General features: G+C 45.2%; 1 protein-coding gene and 1 pseudogene across 1 annotated transcript in view; both read right to left on the reverse strand.

The window, feature by feature from the left end:
- LOC121282641 (tetraspanin-18-like) overlaps positions 1 to 21,606 on the reverse strand; it is a 144,494-nt gene that overhangs the window by 22,270 nt on the left and 100,618 nt on the right. The gene's annotated exons all lie outside the window — the stretch shown is intronic.
- LOC121282701 lies at positions 13,922 to 14,075 on the reverse strand (annotated as a pseudogene).

A 21,606-nucleotide genomic window follows, 5' to 3' on the forward strand; every position in this document is an offset into this window, starting at 1 on the left:
GATGAATCTATGAGTCTCTAAAGTATGGAGGTAATCAGCTGGGACACACAGACTTTATGATGGTAAACTTGTCTGAAGGTTCCTTAATTGCTCACAGTGATCTGTGGGATTGTCATTGTTGGGTGTTATTCCTGGTTGCATGTGGGATCTTTTCCTAGGTGCAATAGGACTGCATGGTGGTTGAGGAACTGGGTCTGATATGTCCACGGTTATGCCACACCATTGCACATTTGTGTGTAATGACTTCATAGGTCCTTGGTTCTGAACAAACCCCTGTCAGCTCAGCTGGTTGCCATGTACCTTCCATGGGATCCTGAATGTGAACTTGTTCTCCCAACTGCAAACTTGGCAATTCTATACCTGCATTTTTATCATACACATTGGTCATCTTCTCTTGCGGTTTTAAAAATTGTTCTCTAGTTCCTGCGAGAGTGGAATGGGTAAGAGTAGGTAGATTAGTACACCTTGGTCTGCCAAACATGAGCTTGGCTGGTGATGAAATAGTTGCACTTAAAGGTGTCACTCTCTTATGTAACATTGCAATGTGTAGATATTGCTTGGTCTGTCTATATTTGAGAAATAGGGATTTCACCATACAGATCATTCATTCAGCTAGGCTATTAGATCTAGGGTAAAGAGAAGGAGAAGTAGTGTGATCTATATTCCACTTCTCACACATATCCTGAAATGGCTTACCAATAAATTGAGGACCGTTATCCATAAATGATCTCTCTAAACAAACCAAATAAACTGAAAATAGCACTTAGAGTGTGTGTGACAGCAGCGCTTGACATATTGTGCAATTGTTTAATAATGGGATACTTGGTAAAGTGGTTGCCCATAACATTGAAGTCAGTGGCATGGATATAAAAGAGGTCGGATGCAGCTTTTGTCCAAGAATGGATAGGAACTTCATGTGGCATCAATGGTTCTCTGTGATGATTTAGCAGATGTTCTTGACATGCCTTGTACTTCTTGACGACAACTTCAAAGTCATTGTTCATATCCGGCCAATAGGCTGTGTCTCTTGTCAGTCTTCTCGCCCGATCTATGCCCATGTGTGAGTGATGAAGTTGCTGAACAATATCAGGTCACAAAGATTCCGGTATGGTGACCTGCCTGCCTTTACAAATGACTCCCCGGGAGATAGCTAGCTCGTGCCGGTTAGGCCAAAATAGTCCCACGTGTTTGTGGACATGCTGAATTGAATCAGGCCATCCATCGATGATGGTTTTCCACAGTTTCTCTAATGTAGAATCTTTTGCTGTTTCTTCTTGTTGCTGCTGGTATTCGCATTACACAAAACTTACAAAATCATTTGATGGACTAGCATTCACTGCAAGTGTAATGTTGCAGCTCCCTTGAAACTGCCAATTTCATCAAAACATTCTAGATATTTCAATATTAGATCATGAACTAGGCGATAGGAGTAGTTTCTAAGGTTGATCTGCCACATGAGGTCTGACTGATTCCATGGATTTTCAGTTGTGCGAACTCATGGCATTCTGGTAGATAGCTACAGCATGTGTGAGTTTGTAATGGGCATTGCAATCCTGGACAACTATATTTGCGCTAAGTACCTACAGCTCGAGGAACTTCAGCTCAGAGTTAATCAAGGACTACAGGGTGGATGGGCAAATTGATCATTGCACCATAGTGCAGGAGGCCATTGAATGGATGGAGTGAAAAGGAATGTAGTAGTGATATAGGATAGTATAGTCAGAGTGATAAATACCATTCTCTGCAGCTGCGACCAGCTGCTCCAAAGCTTGTGTTGCATCCCCAGTGCCAGGATTAAGAACATCTCATTGGACCTAGAAAAGTACTTGGAGTCGGAGGCAGAAGACCCAGTTGTCATGGTTCGCATAGGAATGAATGACATATGTAGAATTAGGAATGATGTTCTGCTGACAGAGTTTGAGGAATTAGCATCCAAATTAAAAGCACAAACTCAAAAGTAATACTTCCTGGATTTGCACCTGAGTCAGGCATAAATTAGCACAGGGATAAACAGATTTGAAGGTTAAATGTGTGACTGAATGAGTGATGTGGAAGGCAGGGGTTTTGCTTCATGGGGCACTGGCACTAGTACTAGGAAGAGAGAGCGGTTCCATTAGGGTGGCCTCCACTTAAATTGGGCTGGGACCAGTTTCCTGGCAAATCTAATAACTAGGGAAGTAGGCAGGTCTTTAAAATAATAAAGGGGATGGGCAGTGGGAGAATTCAGGAAAGGGTAACTTCAAAAGCAACGTGGGAAATGTAAATGATCTAGAGTGTTTGGGTAAAATAGCAGTGTGTCAGGGAAGATTACTGAGAGTCACAAAGTTGCATTAGAGAAGGTGACATCAGGGAAAATTAGAGAAAAGTCAAAGCTAAAGGCACCGTATCAAAATCTACGAAACACTTGAAATAAATTAGATGAATTAATAGCACAGTTAGAAATTAATAATTTTGATCTAATAGCCATTGCAGAGATGTGGTTGCAAAGTGACCAAGTTTGGGAACAAAATATTCAAGGATACTTAACTTTTTGATGGACCAAATAGTGAAGGAGGAGGGGTAACTCTGACAATAGAGGACAGAAGGATGGAAAGTAGAAAGAAAGGATCTTAGCTCAGAAAATCAAGAAATTGAATCAGTTTGGGTAGAGCTAAGAAATAGCAAGGGTCAGAAAATATTACTGAGAATTGACTACAAGTCCCTTAACAGTAGTTGTTGTGTAGGGCAGAGTAAAAAGCAGGAAATTAGCGGTTTGTGTTATAAAGGTAATTCAGTAATCGTGGGAGATTGGGCAAACCAAATTTGGAGTAATGTTGTGGAAGTTAAGTTCATGGAATATATACAAGTTAGTTTTCCAGTTCAGTATGTCAACAAACTGGGGAACAGGCTATTTTAGATCTAGTATGGGAAGGGGTTAATTAATAACTTTGTAGTAAAGAGGCCTCTAAAATGATGGGATTTTATATTGAGTTTGAAAGTGATATAGTTAAGTCTAAAAATAGCGTTTCCAATCTAAACAAAGCAATGACGGGTGAGTTGACTAAGGCAGAATGGGAAACTACATTAAAGGTTATGATGGTAGCCAAGCAATGGCTAGTATTTAAAGAATTGATACATAATTTGCAAAAATATTATGCATACCTTTAAGGCACACAAGGTCCACAGAACAGTGATCCAACCATGGTTAACAAGAGGAGTTAAAGATATTATTACATTGAAGGAAGAGACTTATAATGCTGCCAAAAAGTGAAGTAATTCTGAGAATTGGGAGGATTTTAGAATTCAGAAAAGGTGGGCCAAGAAATTGCAAGGTACAGAGAAAAGGGAATATAAGAGCAGACTAGCAAGAGACATAAGAACAGATCGTAAACATTTCAATAGCTATACGTAAAATGGCACCAGTGTTGTATATGCTGACGTCCTGTCTTCATTCCCAATGTCAAAAAATCTCTGAGGAAGGGGAGAGTGAGGGCAGGAGAAACTCACCTACACTCCTGTTTAGGCCAATTAAAGTGGTTGGCGGCTTTGTTAAAAGTCCAACTTTCTATAGGTTTTTAGCTTTGATGAAAGTAGCCGGTGGTTTAGAACTGCCTGTCTCCAACTAGTTCAGGGCAGGGATGGACCAAGTCAGGTGATAGTCAGAGAGGCCAGAAAAGTTTTTGTGGGAAAATCTAAAGGCTGATCAGAGCTGAACTAATCCCTTTGAAGAATACATTGCAGCAGCCCATCACAGATCAGGGAAGGAGCCAGCATTAAGAACTTTGCCAGTTCAGGTGAACATGACCTTCCTTGTGTCATGTGGACATCAGAGCAGTAGGCAAGGCTGTTTGGACTCTACCTGAGCACCAGGAAGGGTGTAGCAGCAAATGGGTGCTGCACCCTCAGAAATCAAGTCCATTGGAAGTGAGGAACAGCAGCCTGCACAGGAAGGGCAGAGCCCCCGGGCATCAGGAGGCCAGAGGAGAGAAACCAGGGGCACAACAGAGAAGGAGACACCACCCTCAGCACAGGGTTTACATGCAAAGGCGACCTGCACATTCCCTCTAATTTTTTCCATCCACGTGCGGAATGAATTTTGTTAAGAACACCAATATCAATTAAGATAATGTGCAGGATATTCACCACCAGTAGAAACCTATAACTAACATATATATTTGAAAAGTTACCATAGGAATGGAAGAAGAATAAAGAATACTACCACAAGACATTGGTATAGTAACATGCCACTCCACAAATTACCAAAGTTACTGAATTCAATTTTAAATTTACCAAGATGGCATTTGAACTCACTAGCACTAGGTTTTAAATTCTAGTACGCTAACCACTACACCATATATGAGAGACCCTCCCACTCGCTGACCCACCCTCTCCCTGACATTCCTACTCGCTGTCTCCCTCCCTAACTTTCCCACTAATCCCCTCCCTCCCCGGCATTCCCGCTGACTGCCTCCCTTCCCGACCTTCCCACTTACCTCCCCCCTCCCGCTAGGCACCTCTCTCCTAGATCCTCCTGCTCACAGCCTCCCTCCCCAACCCTTCTGCATGCTGACTCTCCTGCCTGCCGTTTCCTTCTCCCAAATCCATGCTGTGAGCAAGGGCTCAGGATAGAGACAGCAAGAGGGAAGGTTGGGGAAGGAGGTGGTGAGCAGGAAGATTGGGGAGAGAGACAGTGAGCAGGAAGATTGGGAAGGGAGGTGGTGAGCAGGAAGCTTGAGGAGGGGGATAGTGAGCGGGAAGATTGGGGAGGGGGTTGGCGAGTGGGTAGATTGGGCAGGGGGATGGTGAGCTGGAAGGTCAGGGAGGAAGGTGGTGAGCGGAAGGGTCGGGGAGCGAGGCAGAGGGTGAGTGCTGTTTTTATTTCTGCACTAGGTAATAGAGCCAGGGAGAGAAAGAGAGGTTGAGAGGAACCAGAGATTGAGATCAGTCCAACTGATGATTTGGAGTGGGAACTGAAGACCTTGGGAGGCCGTCTGCTTGCTGTTTAGTTTCAGGGAATCAGCTGGTGCATATTAGTCCGACTGAGTGATAGCTTCAGGCTCCAGAAACTGACACAAGTGAATTTCGACTGTTATTTCCACCTGATTAATCATGTCAGGCTTGGCTCTCCTCCATTAATTCCCATTCAGGGGGAGTCTTCCAGTTCTTTGCTTGTGGGCAAGAGTGGCAGTAAACTTCATTTAGCCATTGGGATGTGAGCAGCTGTAATAATTAAGTGTGTGGCACTTGTTGGATTGTTGCGCAGCCATGCACATGTGTAACTTAGAGGGAACACTGCTGAGAATAAGTGCTGAAGGAGACTGCGACTCTCTAGGAAGATGGTCACAGATCACTGTGACCCATTAGTGCAGACCTCACTGCTTGTACCACTGATCACTGTGTCTTGCCAGTAGCAGTCAAGGCAACTGCGGTCATGAATTTCTTTGCCGTCGGATCCTTTCAAGGGACAGCTGTGGACATCTGCGGCACTGCACAGGTGGCTGCATGAATGCATCAGTCAGGTGACAGGTCCATCTTCACATGCATCAGATTCATAACTGATGGGGCATCATAGGCTCAGATGGCACTGGGTTCCACTGCCATCACTGGATCCCCCCAAGTGCAGGGCATCGTTGATTGCACACATCTAGGCATCAAGGTGCTCAGTTACCAGCCTGTGAAACCCAACAATAGGAAGGGCTTTACTCCCTCAATGTCCAACAAGCATATGACCTCCACAAGTGATTCTTCCATCTGTGCTCACTTTCCTGGCAGCTTTCATGACTCCTTCATCCTCCACTAGTCCAAGCTACCTCCAATCTTCACTCCAGCCTTAGATGGATCCCAGGGGACAAGGGAAATCCCTTGAAGAGATGGCCACTGACCCCTCGACTGCAGCTGTAAACACAAAGGCAATACAACCAATGCCAACTGCTCAGCTGGACAACCATTGAGAAGGTTATCAGGCTTCTGAAGATACAATTCCAGTGCCTGGAACAGTCAGTTAGTACCCTGCAATATCCTTCTGCGAGGAATTTGGCTGTTGTGTTGGACAGATCTGCTCTCCATAACATAGCCCTCCAAAGAGGTGCAGCCTCGGTGAACAGTGAAGACTTGGAAGGGGACAGCACATCAAGAATGAGCAGGATCAGGAGGTAAGTGGAGAAAGCAGAGGTGCAGGGTGGTGACACTGAACAGAGAGGACCCCTGCTGAATGATGAGGATGCCTCCTCCTGCCACACAACTCCCCCTCCCCACCGCCCTCCCCCCCCCGGGAAGAGGACCTCCCTCCTCTCCCCCACGATGAAGTGAAGGGCTGCCCTGCTCAAGGTGCCGGACTTCTGGCTCCACCATGACATCTCATTTCCCTGTGGTGCAGTGGAATGTTCTGGAACAAACCACAAAATTCTCCCTCAGGACATCTAGCAGCCTGTGTTCACTGCCATGAGGTGTCTAAATAAGTCCCACTCTTCATCTGACCCATCTCTATACCCACCCCCATTGGCTCTAATTGGACAGGATAACCGTTTCCATATCAATTAAGGGCTCGCCCCTGAGAAAATCTGAACATCAGTCAGAGGCAAGTTTCTGACAGAGAAATAGACCCAGCTCCTGTTTTCCACCTCCATGGTGAAAATCCAGCCCTTTTAACCTGTGTTTGTGGTAGAAAACACACTCATTTGCTATTATCACTGTCAGTCACACAAACAAAATGATGGTTTACAGAAGGTGGGAAGCTGAATCATGTGCTCTAATGACAGTCCTGACTGACTGCCTCCAGCCCTGGGTTTGTGAACTATTACAGGTTTTACTGATCATTAATATCAGTCCTTACCTGCATGGGTTAAAGCATTGACTGGCTAAATTAAAAAGCTTGTGGCCGCCTGTATAAACCAACAAGGGGCCTTGACATATTAGATTTAGTAAGGAGTAATAAGCCAGATTTAATTAACAATGGAACGGTACTCGAACATTTATCTAATCACAATCATAACATGGTTGAGTTCAGCATGGTGTTTGAAAGAGTGAAACATGAAACAGATACTAAGATTCTAATTTAGATGAGGCTGACTTCAATGGGATGAGACAGAGACTGTCTACAGTAAACTGGACAAATCTGTTAATGGGCAAAATGACAGATGATCAATGGGAGGTGTTCAAAAAAGAATCTAACGTGATTCAGAATCAGTTTATTCCCCTAAAGGGCAATAGTTCTACTTGCCAAAAAAAGGCACCAGCAACAACTAAAGAGGTAAGAGATAACATAAACCTGAAAGAACTAGCATATAAAAATACAAAAAAGCACAGATTCTGGTGAATGATACACAGGAAAGTTAGAATTAGTTGAGATCCAAAGAAACTTGGGGTTCCAAGTATTCAGATAATTAAAATATCATGAATTGATACAGAAAATAATCAAATAGGCCAATGGAATGCTGTTCCTGCCCCAATAAACTTAATTCTCCCTATCTCAACTCCATTTTTTCTCCCCTATAATAGTCTCTTCCTACTTACATCCATGACTCTTCTGATGCCCTACCTCATTTCAACAGTTTCCAGTTTCCTGGTCCTAGCCACTTCCTCTACACTATGGACATCCAAGCCCTCTACACCTCCTCCCCAACCAGGATAGTCTCAGAGCTTTCCACTTCTTCCTCAAACAGAAGCCCAACCAGTCCCCATCCACTACCACCCTCCTCCGCCTGGCTGAGCTCGTTCTTACTCTGAACAACTTCTCCTTCAACTCCACTCTCTTCCTCCAAATAAAGGGTGTGGCTATCGGTACCAGCATAAGTCCCAGTTATGCCTGCCTTTTCGCAGGATATGTGGAACATTCATTATTTCGGTCCTACTCAAGCCATCTCCCTCATCTCTTTTTCCAGTACATTGATAACTGTATTGGTGCAGCCTCCTGCTCTTGCCATGAACTAGAAAATTTCATTGACTTTGTTTCCAATTTCCACCCTTCTCTCACCTTCAGCTGGTCCATCTCTGACTCTTCCTTTTCCTTAGATAAAAGCAAAGACTGCGGATGTTGGAAATCCAAAACAAAAACAAAAATACCTGGAAAAACTCAGCAGGTCTGATAGCATCTGCAGAGAGAAATACAGTTAATGTTTCGAGTCCGTATGACTCTTCAACAGAACTATGGAAAAATAGAAAAGAGGTGAAATATAAGCTGGTTTAAGGGGAGGTGGGACAGATAGAGCTGGATAGAGGGCCAGTGATAAGTGGAGATTGCCAAAAGATGTCACAGACAAAAGGACAAAGTAGTGTTGACAGTGGTGATATTAGCCAAGAAATGTGCTAATGGTGACATTAAGGGTAGAAAGCAGGACAAGCAAGGAACATATAGCTCTAGTGGAGGTGGGGTGGGGGGGAAGGGATCGAAATAGGCTAAAAGGTAGAGATAAAACAATGGATGGAAATATATTTAAAAATAATGGAAATAGGTGGGAAAATAAAAAAAATATATAAATTATTGGAAAAAGGGAGATCGGAAAGGGGATGGGGATGGAGGAGAGAGTTCATGATCTAAAGTTGTTGAACTCAATTTTTAGTCCGGAAGGCTGTAAATTGCCTAGTCGGAAGATGAGGTGCTGTTCCTCCAGTTTGCGTTGAGCTTCACTGGAACAATGCAGCAGGCCAAGGACGGACATGTGGGCACGAGAGCAGGGTGGAGTGTTGAAATGGCAAGCAACAGGGAGGTCTGGGTCATGCTTGCGGACAGACCGAAGGTGTTCCGCAAAGCGATCACCCAGATAGAGCCCTCAACCATGTCCGGCCCATCTCCCACAAATCCGCCCTCACACCTTCCTCTCCCTCCCAGAGCCATGATAGGGTCCCCTTTGTCCTCACTTATCACCCCACCAGCCACCGCATTCAAAGGATCATCCTCCGCCATTTCCGCTAACTCCAGCATGATGCCACCACCAAACACATCTTCCCTTCACCCCCTCTGGTGGCATTCTGCAATGATCGTTCCCTCCGGGACACCCTGGTCCACTCCTCCATCACCCCCTACACCTCAACCCCCTCCTACGGCACCTTCCCATGCAACCGCAGAAGGTACAACACCTGCCCCTTTACTTTCCCCCTCCTCACCATCCAAGGGCCCAAACACTCCTTTCAAGACTGAGTGACTGCTTTGACAAACACCATCGGTCTGTCCACAAGCATGACCCAGACCTCCCTGTCGCTTGCCATTTCAACACACCACCCTGCTTTCATGCCCACATGACCGTCCTTCGCCTGCTGCAATGTTCTAGTAAAGCCCAACACAAACTGGAGGAACAGAACCTCATCTTCCGAATAGGCACTTCCGGACTGAATATTGATTTCAACAACTTTAGATCATGAACTCTCTCTTCCATCCCCACCCCCTTTCCGATCCCCCTTTTTCCAATAATTTATACATATTTTTCTTTTCCCACCTATTTCCATTATTTTTAAATGTATTTCCATCCATTGTTTTATCTCTACCTTTTAGCCTATTTCAATCCCTTCCCCCCATCCCATCTCCACTAGGTCTATCTGTACCTTGCTCATCCTGCTTTCTACCCTTAATGTCATCATTAGCACATTTCTTAGCTAATATCACCACCGTCAACACCTCTTTGTCCTTTTGTCTATGACATCTTTTGGCAATCTCCATCTATCACTGGCCCTCTATCCAGCTCTGCCTGTTCCACCACCCCCTCCCCCAAACCAGCTTATATTTCACTTCTTTTCTATTTTTCCTTAGTTCTGTTGAAGAGTCATAAGGACTCGAAACATTAACTGTATTTCTCTCTGCAGATGCTATCAGACCTGCTGAGTTTTTCCAGGTATTTTTGTTTTTGTCTTCCTTTCTCATCCTCGGCTTCTCCATCTCCATTTCTGGAGATAGACCTTCTACTAATGTTCGCAAACCCTTGGACTCCCACAGTTACCTCAACTACTCTTCCTCACACCCTGCCTTCTGTAAGGACTCCATTCCATTCTCCCATCTCCTCCGTCTCCGTCACATCTGTTCCAAAGATGCAAGCTTCCACACCAGCACTTCCAACATCTTTCATTTTCCTCAACCTAGGAGTCCCACAAAGCATGGTTGACAGGGCCCTCCAATTCCGACCCATTCATGCACTCCTCCTCTCACACCTTCTTCTCTCTCCCAGGAACATGAGATGGTTCCCCTTCTCTTCCCAATCACAAACTTCCCTCTGTCTTACTGCAATAGTTGCCCAGGAGAAGTTAGGCAAATTAAAAACAGTTCTAATGTCTGGGTAACTATTATACTGACCAGCACCCCCCCACCACCCAACCCCAACCACAGGACCCTCCACAGCCCCTGACCCCACCACGGTACTTCCCCAACTCCCCCACTACCCTCCCTGACTGCACCCCCCATGACCCCCCACTAACACCCCTTCGACTACCCCGACCCACCCAACCCCTCCTGACCTGACCACCTGAACTGACCACCTCCCCACCCCCGCCCTGACCACCCTTGCCCCCCCTGACCACCCTAACTCCCCACCCTGATCCCCTTCAAGGTAAGTAATTATGAGCGGAGTGGCAATCTGGCTCAATTTCCGCTCCACCAGAAGTTACAGGCCATTCTTTCTGCAGGTGCTGCCTGACACTTCGAGTTTCTTGAGCTGTTTGGTTCTTATTTAAAATGGAATGTTGACTATTATATCTAGAGAGATAGAATACGATGAGATTGAAGCCATTCTTCATCTATACAAAGACCAGCTGGACCACACCTGGAGTACTGTGAACAATTCTGGACACCAAAGCTTAGGGAGAATACATTAATGGGCCGCATCTTCCAAGGAGTGGCAATCACCGTCAGATTGCTGCTCCGCACCGATTTACTGACCTTGCACTGGAGCTCCACATTTCTCACCCAAATTTCCAAACCAGGCCTCCTGAGAAGTGTGAGTGTACCTGCTCCCACAATCCTTCCCTTGTAGTGTAGGAGCTTCGGGGGAAACCAAGCCAAGCCCCCTTTTTTCCAGCACTGGCTGCCATATACCAGTTAAGTTTAAATGTCTCAACCACTATGACAAGCTACGGAGACAAGATAAGTGTGAAAGGTAAGTGGCCAAGGGGGTAGGATTGCCGGTGGGTGAATGAGGGGTAGGGTGGCAGGTGAGCGAGTGAAGGTGTGGGGTGAGATGGGGGGTAGTCAGGGGGTAGATGAGTGGTCGAGAGGCATTAGTTGGGGTGTCGTGGGTTAGTCAGAGGGTGGGGATAGTAGTTAGGTGGTTAAGAAGGTAGCCAGGAATATACAATGAGGCTTGGTTGAGAGCCCAGACAACAATTACGCATGCTGAAACACATGAACCTGCCCCCCGGGAAATCATGTATTAATTGACATAGCTTGGCATGGGGGCGAATGGGGCCATAGCGGATGGGTGGGGGCATGAAGTGGCACGGATGAGGCATGGGGAGTGTTTGGAGAGTGAGGGGGTATGAGGGATGAGGGCTGGGGATCCTTTGTTCCTTTGTGTTTTTATTTCAATTGGACAACGTCCCAGTGCACTGAAGCAGGCCTTTTAATCTGCCCACCTTCATACCCGGCTGCCCTTGTGGCTGCCTCTGAATTTTTTCCCAGGAGAGCTGGCTTGACTCCAGCCGACACCAATCCACCACGGCACCACCCTTCAGCTCCCCTTCCCCTCTCCCTCCACCACCACCCCCAAGCAATGAAGATCCCACCTTTACAGGAACTTTCTCCTGAAGCTGGCGGGTTGAGCTGGAATTTTCCAGACTCCCGCTACCGCCTCGAGGATGAAAGTACAGGCCATAGAGCCTAGGAGTCCACTGACTCTGTGCTTTGAATAACTTCAAACAATAGCAGGTGTGAATTTCCAAAGATAACATTTATCTTGGTTTGCCCATTCCAGCAGGAGGCCCCCACCCATGATTATTCAATTCAAAATTTTCCGGAAACTGGATAGTCTATGTTAAATAAGCAAAGGTCACCTGACCTCTTGGCAGCCATCTTAACAGTTCATCAACATCCATTTTAAACAGATGAAAAACAGTTCCAGAAGCTTCCATGCAAGCTCAATCCATGGGTAAAGTTATGAATATGATGTGCCTTTACTGGGCATGACAACAGAAAAAGTGTCCCAGATAAACAGAGGTACAGAGAAGACAAGAGCATGCAACTGAGAGCCATGAAAGCAGACATAGCGCAGAAGCCAAAATGAAAGGCATACAAAAAGAATTCAATAATTGGAGATTTATGGAGAGACAAACACAGGAAGAAATATCCATTTTTTTTCATTTCTGTCCATGAACAATTCCACAGCAGATTGACTGCTTTTCCGTACAATCCATATTTATGGATCACTATTCTACATTCCCTAATCTCTAATGCACTCTCAGTTAGCTACTCTTCTACTGAACATATTTCATGTTCTCCTCTGTTCAAAGTGTGTTCGCCAACACAATCTTCCGTTTTTGTTAATTGTGTTTCATTTTGGAATGTTTTTACTCCAAATCTTTGTTATGAAAGTTACAACAATGATCTGCACTTCTTAGTTACTGTTCCCTGATGTTTCCTGGGAACCTGTTTACATGGGATAATTGTTTTGGCTCAGGTCCCTATGAATTTGGCATGTGTGACAGTTGTAGCCATTTATTTAGGCTGGTATCAGTGCTTGGGGAATTTATTTTACTTCAACTCCACAGCGCCTTTCAGACTGAATATATTATATTTCAATAGCTTGAAATAATCAAAGCCTCATTATTTGGCAGAGATGGAGCAATGCAATTCCTTAGCTATGTGGACGCTTAGATCAAGATTTCGAATACCATCATATTTAAGTGTTTCCGTTCCATACATAAGCCCTGAGAAGGCAAATTGGAAAACACTGAGGGCAATTTTTAAAATTTCCTTTCTAATCTAGTTTTTCCCAATCCTTAATCCCACCTTGTTTAATAATGGATGCACTTTGCCACTCTGAGCATTAAATTTAATTTTTTGTTAATGTCTTAGTGTTTGGTGATTTGAGAGGTATTTAAGAAAGAAAGAACTTGCCTTTTTATAACTCAAAGCACATTTGGGGCAATAGAGTACATTTGAAGTGTAATGTAATTTGCACACAGCAAGATCCCACAAGCAGCAAAATGATAATGACCTAGCTGATTATCTGCCTTTTGCAAATGTTGGCTGAGCGTCACGTTCTTCAGAAAGGAATGATTTTGAATCAAAAGCAGTTAGGAAAGACTGGGAGATGATCGCTCAAGGTCCCAGCTCCTCAAGAATGAAGAGCTACACATGGAAAGAGACATTTCCCTTCATTCAATGACATTAGGGGAAGTCAACATTAATGTTAACACAAGGCATTCCTGCTTTATACTCATTACAATTTCCTTACATCATTGACGAACAGAAGAAAATATATCCAATGGGTAGCTTCTTTTTAATTATTATTAAAGATCAATTTGCCTTTTTTGCCCCTCACATATTTCCGTCTTTCCTGACTTATACTGAAGTACAGCTGTACCGGTGCTGGTTGAGTATCTCATCAAGAGGACATTCTTCATGTGAGGGTCTCAGCGGTGGGTGTCTCAAGAGCTCAATCCTGTCCCAGTCTCATGTCCACGTAAGGAAAGAAGGATTATCAGAAAATAATCAGGAGCAGGAGCTTCGACCATTTCCACTGCTCATTTTTATTTAACTCTTTCATGGGGATGTGGGCTTCGCTAGCTAGGCCAACATTTGTTGCCTTTCACTAATTGCCCTTGAGGTGGTGGTGAGAGGTATACCCACAGTGCTGTTAGGGAGGGAGTTCCAGGATCTTGATCCAGTGACAGTGAATGAACGGTGATATAGTTCCAAGTCAGGATGGTGTGTGACTTGGAGGGGAACTTGCAGGTGGTGATGTTCCCATGCATCTGCTGCCCTTGGCCTTCCAGGTTGTAGAGGTCGCAGGTTTGGAAGGTGCCATCAAAGGAGAATTGGTGAGTTACTGCAGTGTATCTTGTATATAGTCCACACTGCAGCCACTATACACCAGTATTGGGAAAAGTTTTCAATAAGCAATAATCACACCTCAGTTAAACCTCATTGGCTACAATACTGCCACTGCAGTGAATATTTAAGGTAGTGGATGGGATGCCAATCAAGCAGGCTGCTTTGTCCTGCATCTTGAGTGTTGTTGAAGCTGCACTCATCCAGGGAGGTGGGGAGTATTCCATCACACTTCTAACTTTTGCCTTGTTGATGGTGGACAGGCTTTGGGGAATCAGGAGGTGAATTCTCACTTCAGAATTCCCAGTCTCTGACCATTTCCGCTTCTGGTCAATGATTATTGTTATATTGCTTTGTAGTACACATAGCTTAACATACTGATTAACATACTGCTGAATATAAACATCATCACAGGAAGTGATGCAAGTTAACATATGACATAGTAGTTGGAGTAAAATTGGTCAGCAGGTAACATATGTATGAAGAGCTCTCCTGGATTCCTCTCATTCTGCAATAAGGAACACTTAATTTAGATTGCCAATCATTGTCATAGTGTTTGGTATATTTGTTTTAAGAACCAATAACACAACATAATGGCAGCAGTGCATAACGTGGTACAAGGTGGTGGCAATAATTTGTATTTAGTGACTGAAATCAAAATGGTGACATCGTTGGGCAACAGGAGAAGTCATAAAGCCTGGGATAACACGAGCAGAGAACTGGGAGAAACAGCTGCAGCGAAGTTTGGGACCCAGTCTGAAAATCACTCTTGTGAATCAGTACTCAGAGATTGAGTAATTGAAGGGGAGGTGTAATGTAACAGTAGTCAACCAGAAAAAATGGCAGATTCGAGCTGGAAAAGTCAATCTGAATTGGGGCTACAAGACTGCAGAGCCATTGAGTGTTGTGAGTTTTTCCCACCAAAAAGAGCTCCATTACCGGAGATCCCCCATGCAGAGCCTGAAAGCCCATGCTGCAGATAGAGAGCTCAGGACGTGTGAAAGGCCCATAGCTGCAGGCACAGTAGGCCGGCACCCTTTGCTTTTTTCCATCAAGGGAAGGAGAATTCTTGAGAAGCAAGAAATTTTGACACCATGACAACAAAAGAACCAGTTATGAATCAAAAGGTTCCAGACATCCTCAATGAATTCAAATTGTTTAAAAACAAAAAAACTGTGGATGCTGGAAATTCAAAACAAAAACAGAATTACCTGGAAAAACTCAGCAGGTCTGGCAGCATCGGCAGAGAAGAAAAGAGTTGATGTTTCGAGTCCTCATGACCCTTCGACAGAACTTGAGTTCGAGTCCAAGAAAGAGTTGAAATATAAGCTGGTTTAAGGTGTGTGGTGGGGTGGGGGGCGGGGTGGGGGGGCGAAGAGAGAGAGAGAGAGAGAGAGAGAGAAGTGGAGGGGATTGGTGTGGTTGTAGGGACAAACAAGCAGTGATAGAAGCAGATCATCAAAAGATGTCACAAACAACAGAACAAAAGAACACATACGTGTTAAATTGGTGATACTATCTAAACGAATGTGCTAATTAAGAATGGATGGTAGGGCACTCAAGGTATAGCTCTAGTGGGGGTGGGGAGAGCATAAAAGTTTTAAAAATATTTAAAAATAATGGAAATAGGTGGGAAAAGAAAAATCTATATAATTTATTGGAAAAAAAACAAAAGGAAGGGGGAAACAGAAAGGGGGTGGGGATGGAGGAGGGAGCTCACGACCTAAAGTTGTTGAATTCAATATTAAGTCCGGAAGGCTGTCAAGTGCCTAGTCGGAAGATGAGGTGTTGTTCTTCCAGTTTGCGTTGGGCTTCACTGGAACAATGCAGCAAGCCAAGGACAGACATGTGGGCAAGAGAGCAGGGTGGAGTGTTAAAATGGCAAGCGACAGGGAGGTTTGGGTCATTCTTGCGGACAGACCGCAGGTGTTCTGCATAGCGGTCGCCCAGTTTACGTTTGGTCTCTCCAATGTAGAGGAGACCACATTGGGAGCAACAAATGCAGTAGACTAAGTTGGGGGAAATGCAAGTGAAATGTTGCTTCACTTGAAAGGAGTGTTTGGGCCCTTGGACGGTGAGGAGAGAGGAAGTGAAGGTGCAGGTGTTGCATCTTTTGCGTGGGCATGGGGTGGTGCAATAGGAGGGGGTTGAGGAGTAGGGGGTGATGGAGGAGTGGACCAGGGTGTCCCAGAGGGAGCGATCCCTATGGAATGCCGATAGGGGGGGGTGAAGGGAAGATGTGTTTGGTGGTGGCATCATGCTGGAGTTGGCGGAAATGGCGGAAGATGATCCTTTGAACGCGGAGGCTGGTGGGGTGATAAGTGAGGACAAGGGGGACCCTATCATGTTTCTGGGAGGGAGGAGAAGGCGTGAGGGCGGATGCACGGGAGATGGGCCGGACACGGTTGAGGGCTCTGTCAACAACCGTGGGTGGAAAACCTCGGTTAAGGAAGAAGGAGGACATGTCAGAGGAACTGTTTTTGAAGGTAGCGTCATCAGAACAGATGCGACGGAGGCGAAGGAACTGAGAGAATGGGATGGAGTCCTTACAGGAAGCGGGGTGTGAGGAGCTGTGGTCGAGGTAGCTGTGGGAGTCGGTGGGTTTGTAATGGCTATTGGTGGACAGTCTATCACCAGAGATTGAGACAGAGAGGTCAAGGAAGGGAAGGGAAGTGTCAGAGATGGACCACGTGAAAATGATGGAGGGGTGGAGATTGGAAGCAAAATTAATAAATTTTTCCAAGTCCCGACGAGAGCATGAAGCAGCACCGAAGTAATCATCGATGTACCGGAGAAAGAGTTGTGGAAGGGGGCCGGAGTAGGACTGGAACAAGGAATGTTCCACATACCCCATAAAGAGACAGGCATAGCTGGGGCCCATGCGGGTACCCATAGCCACACCTTTTATTTGGAGGAAGTGAGAGGAGTTGAAGGAGAAATTGTTCAGTGTGAGAACAAGTTCAGCCAGACGGAGGAGAGTAGTGGTGGATGGGGATTGTTCGGGCCTCTGTTCAAGGAAGAAGCTAAGGGTCCTCAGACCATCCTGGTGTGGGATGGAGGTGTAGAGGGATTGGATGTCCATGGTGAAGAGGAAGCAGTTGGGGCCAGGGAACTGGAAATTGTTGATGTGACGTAAGGTGTCAGAGGAATCACGGATGTAGGTGGGAAGGGACTGGACAAGGGGAGAGAGAAGGGAGTCAAGATAATGAGAAATGAGTTCTGTGGGGCAGGAGAAAGCTGAGACGATCGGTCTACCTGGGCAGTTCTATTTGTGGATTTTGGGTAGGAGATAGAAGCGGGCCGTCCGAGGTTGGGCGACTATCAGGTTGGAAGCTGTGGGAGGAAGATCCCCAGAGGAGTTGAGGTCAGTGACTGTCCTGGAAACAATGGCTTGATGTTCAGTGATGGGGTCATGGTGCAGGGAGAGGTAGGAGGAAGTGACTGAGAGTTGACGCTCAGCCTCCACGAGGTAGAGGTTTGGACAGTGTTTAGACAGTGTATGGAGTTGCGCTTCTTAGTTCTTGCAATCACAGAACCTGACAAGCAGGCAGTAAAGATTAAGATAGTGATTGAGAATGAAGTCGTCATCAGCACTTTGGAACTGTCAGAAGCAGGCAAAAAAGGCCCATCTAACCTCTGGATAACTCTAGAGATCAATTAAGAGTTAAAGTCAACTTCAGAATCCATCGATGCAAACTGATTGCCTATAGCAACAGCCAAAGAAACTATTGACCAGTCTGTTCGCAGGTGTCAAGACAGAAGCAGAGATTGTGATTTTATACATGCAGAACTCTCCAAGCGAATAATGGAGCTGGTAATAGTATCAGCCCCAATTGAGGCATTCCAAAAGGATCTGCCTGTTACAAAAAAGGGACAGGACATCGACAGTCTACTCAAAGGTGGCTGAAAATATGAGGCTATAGTTGTGAAGAGGCAATGCCTGCAGTGTCTGCAAGCACTTAGAGCAGCAATAACCAAAGATGAGGTAGCCAAGGCACCCAGACAGGGCAAGGCATGAGGCAAGTGCAGTCTTAAGTTAATGCATCAGTCATGTACCTGTCCTGCATTTAGGGACACCTACAAGGCATGTGGTCTAAAGGGACACTGGGCAAGATTGTGTAAAATGTCTGGCAGCAAGCAGAAGAGGCAGAAGAAGACATGTCCACAGAGTAGGCAGAGACCTGGACGGCAAAGAAGGTACTGAGAGAAACAAACATGAGATTGAAAGTGAACAAGTTTTCTATACAGTGACAGTCGCACAGCTTGTGTTGTTGCAATCACCCAGCTGGAAGCTTTCATCACAGTTGAGATCATGTGTCCTAGTAAAAGTGGCAAACACAAGCTATGACCGAAGGTAGATACTGGGGCAAGTGCCAACATTTTACTACTGCGGATGCTCAAAGACATGTACCTGATGAAGCAGGAGTCTATGGGTGGGATTTTCCGCACCCGCCTGCTGCTGTGATCTTCCGGTCCCACCGCAAGTCAATGGACTTCTGGCTAGCGTGCCGCCTCGCCCGCGGCAGATTCCGCCCACGACAGGGCCAGAAAATCCCAGCCTACGTTACAGTCAACATGAGATAGGCTCACCACGTATAATTTCCAGCAATCGACAGTGTGGGAGCATTGACATTAAAGTGCAGATATGAAAGTCTGCCTGGTCGCCAGAAGCCTTCTGCATTGTTGACACCAATGGGCCAGTGGTAGTAAGGCTGCCGGTATGCAGTGAATTCTGGATCATGACAATTCACAAGATCAATAAAGCACCAATGCCAGACAATCAAGGCAAGCGTGACCCTATTGAGCCTATTCATGATCAGCAACAGAAATACTCGGTTATGTCTGACACATTGAGCAGGCTACCCAATCTCATAAAGACAGAAGATATACCATAAGAGGTGTACAACATTGACCTAATGTGATTTGGGTTCAAAAGTCCAAACATTCATCCTCACTGCAGGATCTGAGCAATAAGTAAGAAAGGGTCAGTCAAAACAGGCTGGAGTACAGTGGGACTCCTCGTGTTCTAGGCCACTTTGGTTACCATGAAGGCCTCTTAGGAACCCTAGAAACACTCAGCAAACAAGTCCTTAACGGCAGAACAGGTGGAACAAAATGTGCTATCTGGAATATCTCAATAACTGTTCCAGCAGATGAAGGCTGCAGCAGAATGAAACCTCCAATCATTTGGCTTCCATGCCATTAGATCAAGGCTTCTTTCTGTCAAGGTGTGTGGAAGCTGGTCTGCAATGGTTTCTCCACACTAAAAATTGTCATGCACAGGCATCTTTCTTTGTGAGTACACCTCCCAAGCACTTTGGTGACCAGCAAATGGTGATGGGAGCAGGATTGTGTTGTCTGGAAGCTTCTAGTCACAATCTGGCATGGAGGCAGCAGTCACAAGATGGTCATCTGGTACACAGACAAGGCAATGGTGCCTTTCAGCAGCTCCAACTGCGATTGAGCAGCCCTCTTTAGGATCCACTCCACTCACCGCTGTCACGAAACTATCATATTTTTCATAATAGTATTGTGGGATATTGAAAGGTAGGCTTGTGTGTGGCTGATTTAATTGAATTTGAGTTGGATAGACTGCAAGGTTGAAATGATCAAAAGAGTTGGGTGGAAAAAGGATATTTGAAATACTAATGAATGAGCTAGGGTAAAAGTCTCAGCAGATAGGATGTGAATGAAATTTGCATTTTAAGATTAGTGGAGAGGTGTTTGGTTTTCAAAGAAACATGATAAAGTTTTACAACTGATAAATAAGGCAAGGTTATTATGTTTATTTTTCCCAAAAGGAAAAGGCTATATTGACAACATGAAAGATTTTTATATTATGGGAAAATTAAATTCTAAAGACATATGGGATTTACAGATTAAAGACAGATAAATATATTTAAAGTAGGATGGAAGGCTGTGAGGACGTGGCCATGTAAGATCTAAAAGGTACACCATGTGAAACAGACTTAGGGACACAGCCTCTAGCCATTTTCTAGGAGTCTGCTGTTCTAGTAACCAAAGTTGTGTAAAAAGCCTTTGTAATTCCAGTGTCAATTGAGTGCCTATGGTAACTTTGCTGGATTGCCTATCTAAATTTAAAATCTATTTGGGAATGTTGCCTTAAAGGGGGTGTGTAGTTGGGAGTCAGGTTAATTAGGAATTTGGGGATTTGTTATAATATTAAGTAATGGTGTAACTGTAATCTTGTGAATGTGTTTTAATTCGTTTCTTTTTGAATGAATGTATTTTTTTTCATTTCTAAAGGCGTTAGTGGACTCATTACTTCTGAATTCAGTGCACAAATCTTCTCTTAATAAATACAAATTGCAAAATCCTTGTGATAGTGTGGCCAAGATTCCCTTGTGGATTTGGATCTGCCTGTCAAATACCACCTGCCGTATCATAACACTGCTTATTAGGGAATGGGGTAGAAAAGGTGCCCTAAACATAATCTGCCTCAACTCTCCCAACTGGAAGCCATACCCAGAGGGATCACCTTCTGCCATAGAAACACCAAAAGACAGGAGTAGTAAAGCTTGGGACCTGGAACATCTGGACACTCATGCACACACCCGTGAGTGAACGCCCAGAGCATCGCAATGCATTTTTTGTCCAAGAACTCCAGCAATATGACATCAACATCGCCGCTCTGAGTAAAACCAAGCAAACTAGAAAGCAGCAGCTCAAGAACTCCGGTGTAGCTACGCTTTCTTCTGGAAAGGGAAATCTGAGGAAGAATGCAGAGTTCACGGAATCGGATTTGCCATCAAGAATGAACTTGTGAACCACATTTATGAGTTCCTTCTTGGAAGAAATGAACACCTCCCGACCCTTTGTCTCAAACTGGCAAGGAGCTAATTTGCCATCATGGTCAGTGCATATGTCCGACTCTGGATGCCAACAACGAAACCAAGTTCTCTGTGGTGTTCTGAAGGAGGACAGGCTTATTCTTCTTGGAGCCTTCAGAGTTGTAAGAGGCAGGCCAGGAGCTCTGGCGGGCATTAGAAAAAGCATGAAAACTCATCCACAGGCAGGATGTGGTTTCATGCACGTTTTAAAAAGTGTAATAGAAGTTCTTTGAAAATGATGGACATGTCCCAACTCATGTGACAGTGTCACATGAGGGGACATGTCAGGGAATTTCTTTTTTCTATTTTTAAGATTTTTTAGTGTGGAGCCGATCTCCCTGAGGCAGCACTTATCCTCAGGGAGATGAGTGCGCTCCCATGCGCACTAAAGAGCGCACTCTTGGCTCAGGGAATCCCCCTCCCCTGCCCACATGGGGAGCGCATAGTGCTTCCTGGTGGACGTCATGCTGGGCGGGCCTTAATTGGCCCACCCCCATAAAATGGCAGTGTGCCTGCGATCAGGGGGAACCAATTAGAGGCACGTCTCCGTGCGCCCACTCCTAAACTTTCCCCCCAAACAGGGGGAGAATTCTGCCCCAGGATTGGTTTGATGAAAATGATCAGAATATCAATGAACTGGTTGATCATAAGTGCAAGACATTCTGTGCCTGGTAGAATGACCTGAACTCAAAGCAACAGAAACAGGCTTACCAACCAGTAAAGGCTGAGGTAAAAAGGTGCACCCATGACATGAAGAACAAGTGGTGGGCAGACAAGGCAAAGGAAATTCCACATCTCACCAACATG

This window comes from Carcharodon carcharias, chromosome 9 (genome assembly GCF_017639515.1).
Source record: "Carcharodon carcharias isolate sCarCar2 chromosome 9, sCarCar2.pri, whole genome shotgun sequence".
NCBI classification, from domain to species: domain Eukaryota; kingdom Metazoa; phylum Chordata; class Chondrichthyes; order Lamniformes; family Lamnidae; genus Carcharodon; species Carcharodon carcharias.